The sequence below is a fragment of the Cupressus sempervirens genome, chromosome 1 (genome assembly GCF_028749045.1).
Source record: "Cupressus sempervirens isolate cs-2001-9-10 chromosome 1, ASM2874904v1, whole genome shotgun sequence".
NCBI lineage: Eukaryota > Viridiplantae > Streptophyta > Pinopsida > Cupressales > Cupressaceae > Cupressus > Cupressus sempervirens.
Genome location: NC_143118.1, coordinates 634,666,172 through 634,675,369, shown reverse-complemented (window position 1 = coordinate 634,675,369; position 9,198 = coordinate 634,666,172). Strand labels below are relative to the sequence as shown.

Below are 9,198 nucleotides of genomic sequence, written 5' to 3'. Positions count from 1 at the left end.
AGTCTTCTAGTTTTACAAATCCACAAAGATTACTCCCCACTAACCCAAGCCTGAGCTCTCTGGTCCGGTTTGCTGAACTTACACCCAAACAAAACCTGGCCACAGTTCACAAAGCTTCTAGAATTGTTTTAAAAAATAATTTAGTGCTGCTTTTTCATTGATGCAATTGGACTTTTTTTAAGTTTCTGAATGGAAATATAATTAATTCTCCGGGAAAAATATGAACGGACAATCAGAAAAATGAAATACTCTTAAACAAATTTAAATAAAAATCAAACCAACCACCGTCAAACGTTAAAAATCATGTTTTAACTTCTTTTTTTGTTTGCCTGCACCAGTTTTGAGGCAAACTAATAGGAAAGAATTATACAGAAAACATTAGTCTCTGCTCAGATAGAGGACTAAAAACGCACTTGTTAAGATTCAACCATAAAAGTCAGACGCTCAAGATGAGTTCCAACATGGAGGGATATTTTATTCTGGTCTTTGACTTTCTTAGGTGGTCACCTACATCGTTCATTGATACGTAGCCTCCCTGAACAATATGAGGCAATTTCATTTCACTAAACTTTATAAAATTTATCATCATATATCAGAAAATAATAATAAAAACAAATTTGAAAGGTAGATAATAAAATTTAATCTTAAAATATATTATACACAAAAAATCAAATCCAGAATTAATTTAAACCAAACACATTTTTCTGTAAAGTTTAACGCTGACAATCATTCTAAAAAGGGAGATGACAATTGCCTCATCAGCATGTTAGTCCCCACCAAACAACCAGCTATTTGTAGAGGTAAATTCCCATTATTCTCTATACTTAAGACTCTTAGACTCTAAAAACTATACTCGCATATACCATTCACTTTTAAATATTTTGTAAAAATCACATTGAAGAGTGAATAATTGAGACTTTCTGTTTTATAATTGAATTCAATATCTATTGAAGCTGAAATGTCAATCCCCTTTGTTTGCCATAAATAAAAACTGAACGCCCATTTCAGTATGGGTGGAGGGCATTTCATGCCCAAGTTACAACAGCATTACAAACAAGATTAAATACCTGCAAGCAAACAAATCAAGGCAATAATAGATTAAACAAATTTGAAGTTTAGTCCAGACATGCCTGTCTATCTTGTAGAACATCTCTGAAAGATTCGAGCTCCAATATTCCAACTTTCTTTCTCTTTCTTTTATTATTTGATTAACTTTCACATTCCTATTCGTTAGAACAAACTACAGCATTTCCTCCTCAGTAGCCCACAAATGGAAACTCTATTCAAAAGAGAGTTTTACATCAAAAAAAAGGTATCATACTTCGGCCACCATCAGATATACTTATGACCCCTAATTCATTTTGAGGAAAAGAATAATCATCATCTTGAGAGATGTAGCAACCTCCACTTGTTTACAAAGAGATTCATTCTCTCCTAAAGGCTATTCTTCTGTGAGGACCACATGAACTTGCAGCTAAACAAATGCTAACAACATTCCTTTTATAAAAATCTGAACTTGACTAGTAAGACAACTATAACAGTCCCTATTCAGTAAGAAGTATGAAGTTGAATATTCTTAGTTTAGCAATTAAGATTTCCTATAGTATAGAGACAATTCAAAGATGAGTATTCATATTTCCATACCTTTATCTTGTTTTTGGAGTAACCTGACATTAGCCCTATCTTTCTGAGTTTTCAAAGCAGTTGTATCAGGTGGGATAAAGCATACCTGCAAATAATACACAGACCAATAATTAAGTAGCACATTGATGTTAAAATCCAAAAAAGACAAATCATTCACTATAACATACTGCTAATGGCTTAAAAGAGCTGTAAACCGTGTTCAGTGGCTTCACCAGCTGCTACGGATTCTTTGGGGAATTCCTTGACAGACTTAACTTTTGAGGATTCTCCTAACCACTAGAAAGCATGATCTACGAGTAAAGGAATCCCATCGCACATATTCAAAATATCCTCCACAACTATGCCCTTTTTGTGGGAGAAAAGTAATGCCTTTGAATTGCCCACCTCATGTTGAACACTTTCAAAAACTGTTTGCGCAAGCATGTCACTCTGATCAATGATCAAGCTTTCTGGTGGTTAGAAAATCCCTCATCCCACTGGGAAGGCAGGTCAAGTCAGTTAGCAAGAATCTACAGAGATAATTTTCTGCAACAGCATTGTTAACAGACATGAATAAACAACTAGTGCTGCTTTTGTAAAGGCCTCTCTTTATTGGTCCTGACCAAGCTCATTATTGTTCAACGGGACATTACCTAGCCAAATATATCTCTCAACATCTACTGCTGAAGGTGCTTGATATCATCTCTCCACTGCAACATTTGTAGACCTTAATATCTAGAGTCTTACAAAACAGCAAGGATACAGCTATTTTCCTAGTTCTTTCCAAAGAAGTAAATAACATCTCTCTTTAGAACATCAGTTAAATTGATTTTAGAAGCATAATTACTCTTTATCTTCGGAAACTTCTCTCCCAACTGAAAATTCCACCCAAGAAAAACACACGTCACAGTTTAGATATGATGCTACATAAAATAAGAACAGAAGTCAAGGGCAATAGCCCAAATGGCCACTTATAGCCCACCAAACTCTATTACTTTATAAGAATAATTTCAAATAAGTACCTGGTTTAGAATTGTGTCCCTCTGTTGGAGAAAGAAAGCAAGGAGTGATGTTCAGAACACCAATCACAGCCCCAGCAATGGGATCTGTACTTTGTATTTCAGAATTTCTGACAAGCTTCTGCAGATCCCTAGCATCCCTGGAAGCTTGAAAAAACCTATACAGCAAAGCTCTAGAAAGGGAGATGGTACTTGCCTCATCAAATCTGTCTCCATCAAACAAGTAGCCGTTTAAGTTTTTTTGGGATGTCGAGGCCAATTCCCATTATTCTATATCATTTTAGATTCTTGGACTTCCAAAACTGTTCACATAGTCCATTCACTTTAATAGATTTTGGAAGAGTCACATTGAAGAGTGAATAATTTAGACTTACTGCTTTAAAATTGAATTCACCACTTTCTAGTATCTACAGAGGGCTGAAATCTCAATTCCTTTTATTTTCTACAATTCACTGTTGAAAATATTTTCCTAATAAAATCTTATAAACAAAAATTAAACAGCCAATTCAGTATGGGTGAAGGAAAGTTCATGCCAAAGTTACAGCAGTATTGCAAGCAAAATTAAACATCTACAGGCAAACAAATCATTGAAATAATAGATTAAACAGATTTGACAATTACTCCGAAATGCCTGTCTATCTTGTAGACCACCTTTCACAGATTCAAGCTCAAACATTTGAACTATCTTTCTCTTGCTTTTATTATTTCATAACTTTCACATTCCTATTCACTAAGAATAAAATAAAACAATAATAAAATACAACATTTCCTCCTCAGTAGCCCACGGCGTGGAAACTCTAATCAAAAAAGAATTTCACATCAAAACAGAGAACTCGTGCTTCAACCATAGTCAGATATGAACCCAAATCCATTTTGAACAAAAGGATCAACATCATCTTGAGAGGTATGCAACCTCCAGTTGGTTACAAAGAAATTCATTCTCTTCCAAAGTCTATTCTTCTGTGTAGAGTCTAGACCATACGAACTTGCAGCTAAACAGATGTTAACAACATTCCTTTTATAAAAATCTGAACTTGACCAGTAAGACAACTGTAGAGGCAACTAGCTTGTAATTCTTACCAACAGCCCCTATTCGGTAAGAAGCATGAAGTTGAACGTTGTTAGTTTAGCAATTCAGATTTCCAATGGTATAGAGATGATGCAAAGATAAGCATTCATTTTTCCATACCATTATCTTGTTTTATGAGTAACCTGACGTTAGCCCTATCTGTCCGAGTTCACAAGGCAGTTGTATTAGGTGGAGTAAAGCAAAACTACAAATAATACAAAAACCAAACAATAAGTAGCACATGGGTGTTAAGATCCAAAAGAGACTAATCATTAACTACAGAGTGAATACCAACATAATGCTAATGGCTTAAAGAGTTGTATACCACGTTCAATGGCTCCACCAGCTGCTACATATTCTTTGATGAATCCCTTAACAGATTTAACTTCTGAGGACTCTCCTAACCATCAGAAATCATGATCTACAAGTAAAGAAATTCAAACATATTCACAATATCCTCCACACCTAAGCTCTGTATGCGGGAGAAAGTAATGCCCTCTAATTGCCTACCTCGTGGAGAACACTTTCAAAATCTGTTCTTGCAAGCATGTCACTCTGATCAATGATCAAGCTTTCTGGTGGTTAGAAAATCCCTCATCCCACCGAGAGACCAGGTCAAGGCAGTTGATAAAAGTATACAGAGGTAATTTTCTGCTAAAGCATTGTCAATAAACATGAATATACAATTAGTGCTGCTTTTGTAAAATCCTTTCTTTATTGATCCTAACCAAACTCATAAATATTCAACAAGACATTCCCAGCCAAACAAATATCTCAACATCTACTGCTGAAGGTGCTTGATAACGCCTCTCCACAACGAGCCTGCAGCATTTGTAGGCCTTCAGATCTAGAGTCTTAAAAAAACAGCAAGGCCTACAACTATTTCCCGGTGCCTCCAATGCAGTAAATTACATATCTCCTTAGAACATCGGATGAAGAAGCATAATTACTCTTATCTTTTGAAACTTCTCTCCCAACTAAAAACCCACATGGCACGGTTTAGATATGACGCTACATACAATAAGAATAGAAGTAAAGTGCAATAGCCCAAATGGCCACTTATAGCCCTCTAAACTCTATTGGATTATAAAAATAATCTCAAATAAATACCTAGTTTGGAATTGTGCCCCTCTATTGAAGGAAGAAAACGAGTAGTGTTGTTAACATACCCATCACAGTCCAAATAATGAGATCTGCAGTCCGTATTTCTGACTGGAAGCTTTTATAGATCCCTAGCATCCATGGGAGCTTGAAAACCCCTATACAACCTTTACAAATGACACACTGAAAAACCCTCATTTTTACACGAAAACTCTGCCTACCCTACAAAGAATAAAATTTTCAATAAGGATTTACCTATAAAGCCTACGAGATTTCATTTGTGCGAGATATTCAAAACGAAATTGGGTGCTGCGTCAATATCTCTCCTTTAGCAGAGCCATTAGGATCAAATGCCTGCCAAAAAATTCAGAGTTAATGTCTATGTTAAAACTCAACGGTAGAGGGACATATGCCACTCGCGCTTTTTTTTAACGTCGCTGACTTGAAGACATTGATGAATGATGGAGATGAAGTCGTCCAGAAAGGATGAATGACTTCATTTATCAGGAAGGGTTAAAAAATGTTGTGCGAAACCTGAATTTGAGGGTGCCATTAAGGGGATCTGATCATAGCAATAAAGTGAACTTTGAGCTTCATACAGGATTTAGTGAGAAGCTCACCATGATAACAATCCACTTTGAAGTTTTATGTATTCTAGAAATGTTGTGGAAATCTTATTATAGACAAGATTTAGTGGGACTCTCGTCATAACAATAAAGTGAATAGCTTTGAAGTTTCATGGACAAGATTTAGTGGGAATCACTTTTATTATAATAACAATAAAAGTGATTCCCACTAAATCTTGTCTATGTGAAAGAATAAGTGTTAATGTGAAGTTTAACGTTTTTATATGAACTAAAACAAAATAAGTGTAGTTAAATGAGAAATTTCAATTATAATCAAAGGGATGTCTAATTAAGAATGTTAAAAAGAGATTCAAAAAGTTGAGTCTATTTAAAAGAGTTTATATTGTTTCAAAAATTGATTGTATGTGATTAATGTATATCTCAAGTGTTGGTTTCTGGTTACTTTTTGTGAATTTGGTCTTGTCGTTAGATATTGTTTCATTGAAATCTTCAAACAGAGATGCTCATTTTTAACATATTCCAATTTTTGCCAAGATGTTACACATAATGTTCTAGTTTCTAAATTGGGTGTTATTTGAATTTAATAACCTAGTGGGTGTCAAATTTTCATGAATATTTGAATCAGCTCGAGTTAGAATAAATCATCCAAAGAATGCAAAGGTCTGAAGTTAGTTGTAGATTAACAAAAAAATACATGTCATTATAGAAGAAAAAGTTGTTTCACTATACAAATATGTGTTTTATACTATTATAAAATATGACAACTTTATCCATTCAAGCAACATATTGTGAGAGTGTGAAAGATACCTTTTTGAATGTCTCAAAATATAAACCTTATTCTCCCCTCTGAATTAAAAAATGTCATGATCTTTCAACAACCTAATGGACAATCTCAAAAAATTGAAAAACTATTATGAAACTTGCATAGGCAAGTGCACTAGCTTATAACTAAGCTTGACCCAATCGAGACATCAAGAAAAATAACAAAATATAAAGGAATTGTAATCTTAATAAAAACTTTGAGTAAAAAGGCAGAAAAATGAGTTTTTTTATAAACAAATGTGGAAGAAAATTACACTACCCAAGACGAAAATCCTTTGGAAATACAATACCCACAACTAACTAAAAAAATTGAAGCAATGTTTTTTCTATTCTATTACCGTATTGACAAATCATCAATTATTATGTCTAAGAACATTTTAAATATGTACACTTGTCTTTCTATTAAGAACAAAACATAATGGAAATACACCACCCACAACTACCATTTAAAAAAAAAAAAGTGAAAAATAATGACAGTGACAAATAAAAATAAATATATGTACTATAATTAAAATCATAATTTCATTAGATATCAACAAATAACAATGTGTAAGAAGTACTAATTTATTGGATTTTGTTTTATATCAAACACGTGGATAACATAGTTTTGCTAATTGAAACCAAGTCACCATGACGTAATCACACAACTAACCATCATACTTTCTATGAGGAGTTAAGAATTTTCCAATCATGTAAAAAATATACAATAAGGTCTATACTCGTTAAAACGTTAACCAAGTATAGCAAACATATGCAAAAAATAACAATTTGACCAAGCATACATAAGTTTGTAAGAAAAATAAAACTAGCAGGTAGTATGAAAAGAACACCAATTTTTTTCTCTAACTACCCTTCCTTATATTGCCCACATTCAACACCCCTCCCATATCACAACAAAAAGACACCTAGTTACAAAGAATGAACGCAATTTGACTAAACCATGTACTTTATATGTGCCTTCAATTACAAAGCCAATCAATAGGACACAAGCTCTTTTTGTCGTCATTAAGGATAATTAACAAACAAAATCATAAAGCACACATTTGCTCCTTGCGTAAAATATGTTAGATATTCACTTTAACTTATAAACAACAATCAATTTTAGTATATAAGCAAATAAGATGCTCATTCTAATGCAAGAAGAATGACAAAATATAACAATAATAGCTTTCCATACGGAAGTTGTAAAGATTGTCTCTTCATACACTTGTCACGTAGGCCATGGTACGCAAATTGTGAAAAAATCAATTCAAGTCAAAGGCAATAGTTGACTACACGTAGTCAAATCAACAAGTAAATAAGTTAATTCCAATAATTATAAAAATTACATAAGATTTTGACCTACATGTCGAATGAAAAGATACAGTAATAATTACATTTCATAAGCCAAGTCTCAACTAAACTGTCAAAAACATGTCATCACATGACTATGTCATTAATGAAATAAGATTAGGAAGTTGACCTACATGTTGAATTTCATTCCATCACAATAATACATCATACATAAATATAAAGTGTCATACATCAATGAGCATCATAGAAATTGTCAACCTGCACGTCAAACATGGAACAATAAGTACAACATATAGGTACACATTCATGAAAGAAACAAATAAATGAATATAAACATCATCAAACTTCTAACCCTTTACATGCATTCTTATCCCCTTAGTCATCAAACATCATCCATCTGTCATCTCAAGACGAGAGTGCAAACCAAGTGCTTTTATAGCCCAACCACGTAGTGGTTAACCCCCTCGAGGTTCTTAATAACACAAAGAACTCCCTGAACTACATGAGAAGCCTAGCAATTGGTCAGTATGATAGATTTGGTACAATTGTGAAACTAACTACAAGCACATATGCCTAATGTAGAACTTAATCACAAATGTAGCAGGAAGAAGAAATAATTAACCATGCATAAGAAATTCTTATAATTAGGGGAAGGAAACTATTACTCATCTTTTAAGGAGCAAAAATGTCATCAACATGTTTTGGTGCAGCACGCACTAGGGTTTCTTTTGCTAAGGTCATACATGTTGGGGATCCTTTGGATTTAGATCTCATTTCCATTTATGACTATATTCGTAGGGATGGCCTTGCTCCCACTGTGGGCAATCATGGTGTGGTGATTGCAAGATCTACGACCTCCATTTTAGCTAGTTTATATGCATGAAATGTAGATAGATTGGCTAGGTAGAATGTTGTGGTCTGACAGGTGTTTGGAAAGCCCACTTCTCAGGAGGGTTTTGGATCTCACTCTAATGTGGATGTAGCAATCTTGCAAGAGGTTGGGACTTGAAAGACAGTTCTAGGATATTTGTTTGGGCCCTCCTATGTCCAATCTTTGTCTAATGGTAGTGATTTAAGGGTTGTCACTAAGTCGACAATCTCTGAACCTTTTTCCTACATGTTACCCTATTTATGTCAATTTGAATAAAGATACAATTTAAGAGATTAAGAAACATACTGAGGCTTTTGAGGTGGATGTGCTCATTTTTTGATTTAGGGGATCTTGGCCCTATCTAATGTAGAAGCATGTTGGGTTGCCTTGTTATCTTGCTCATTTTTGTTTATTATGCATGTTGGTGTCGAGTTCCAATTACTTCTAAGTTCCAATGGTTGATGAGTGCAGTCATTGTCGAGTCCCAACATGTGTCAAGCTATCTAGTTTTGGTAAAGCATCCCTTGATGTGTTGAGTGAACTTGATGTTGTTGATGCTCATTTCCTACTTTGACCAAGTTTGTTTGTGGTTGGTTCTTACTTTGAGCCAAATCGACTATTTAATTTGGGTAATAAATTTAATGTAAGGATATTGTCTTGGGAGATGTGAAAATCATTTTCAAGGTCGACCTTCTACTATGTAATGATCTAGAATCTTCTGTAAGTCATTTTGTCAAGTATGAATAAGGGTGTTTAGGTTAGGATAAGTATCAATTACAGAATAGAGAGAAGATGTTTTGGAAAAAGAAAATT

The 9,198-nt window shown here is 34.1% G+C and overlaps 1 long non-coding RNA gene across 14 annotated transcripts; it reads right to left on the bottom strand.

Annotated features, from left to right (window-relative positions):
- Positions 1 to 246: 246 nt before the first annotated feature.
- LOC149579525 (uncharacterized) lies at positions 247 to 5,489 on the bottom strand. 14 transcript variants are annotated; one of them, XR_016365306.1, is made up of 5 exons: positions 5,068 to 5,478; positions 2,646 to 2,848; positions 1,812 to 2,498; positions 1,645 to 1,729; positions 247 to 535 (listed from the first exon to the last, which is right to left on the bottom strand). It is a non-coding gene; the product is annotated as an uncharacterized LOC149579525 (long non-coding RNA). The 14 variants fall into 14 exon arrangements; XR_016365308.1 differs by lacking the exon at positions 247 to 535 and adding an exon at positions 896 to 1,067; XR_016365302.1 differs by having other exon boundaries at positions 1,645 to 2,498.
- Between the last annotated feature and the right edge of the window lie 3,709 nt (positions 5,490 to 9,198).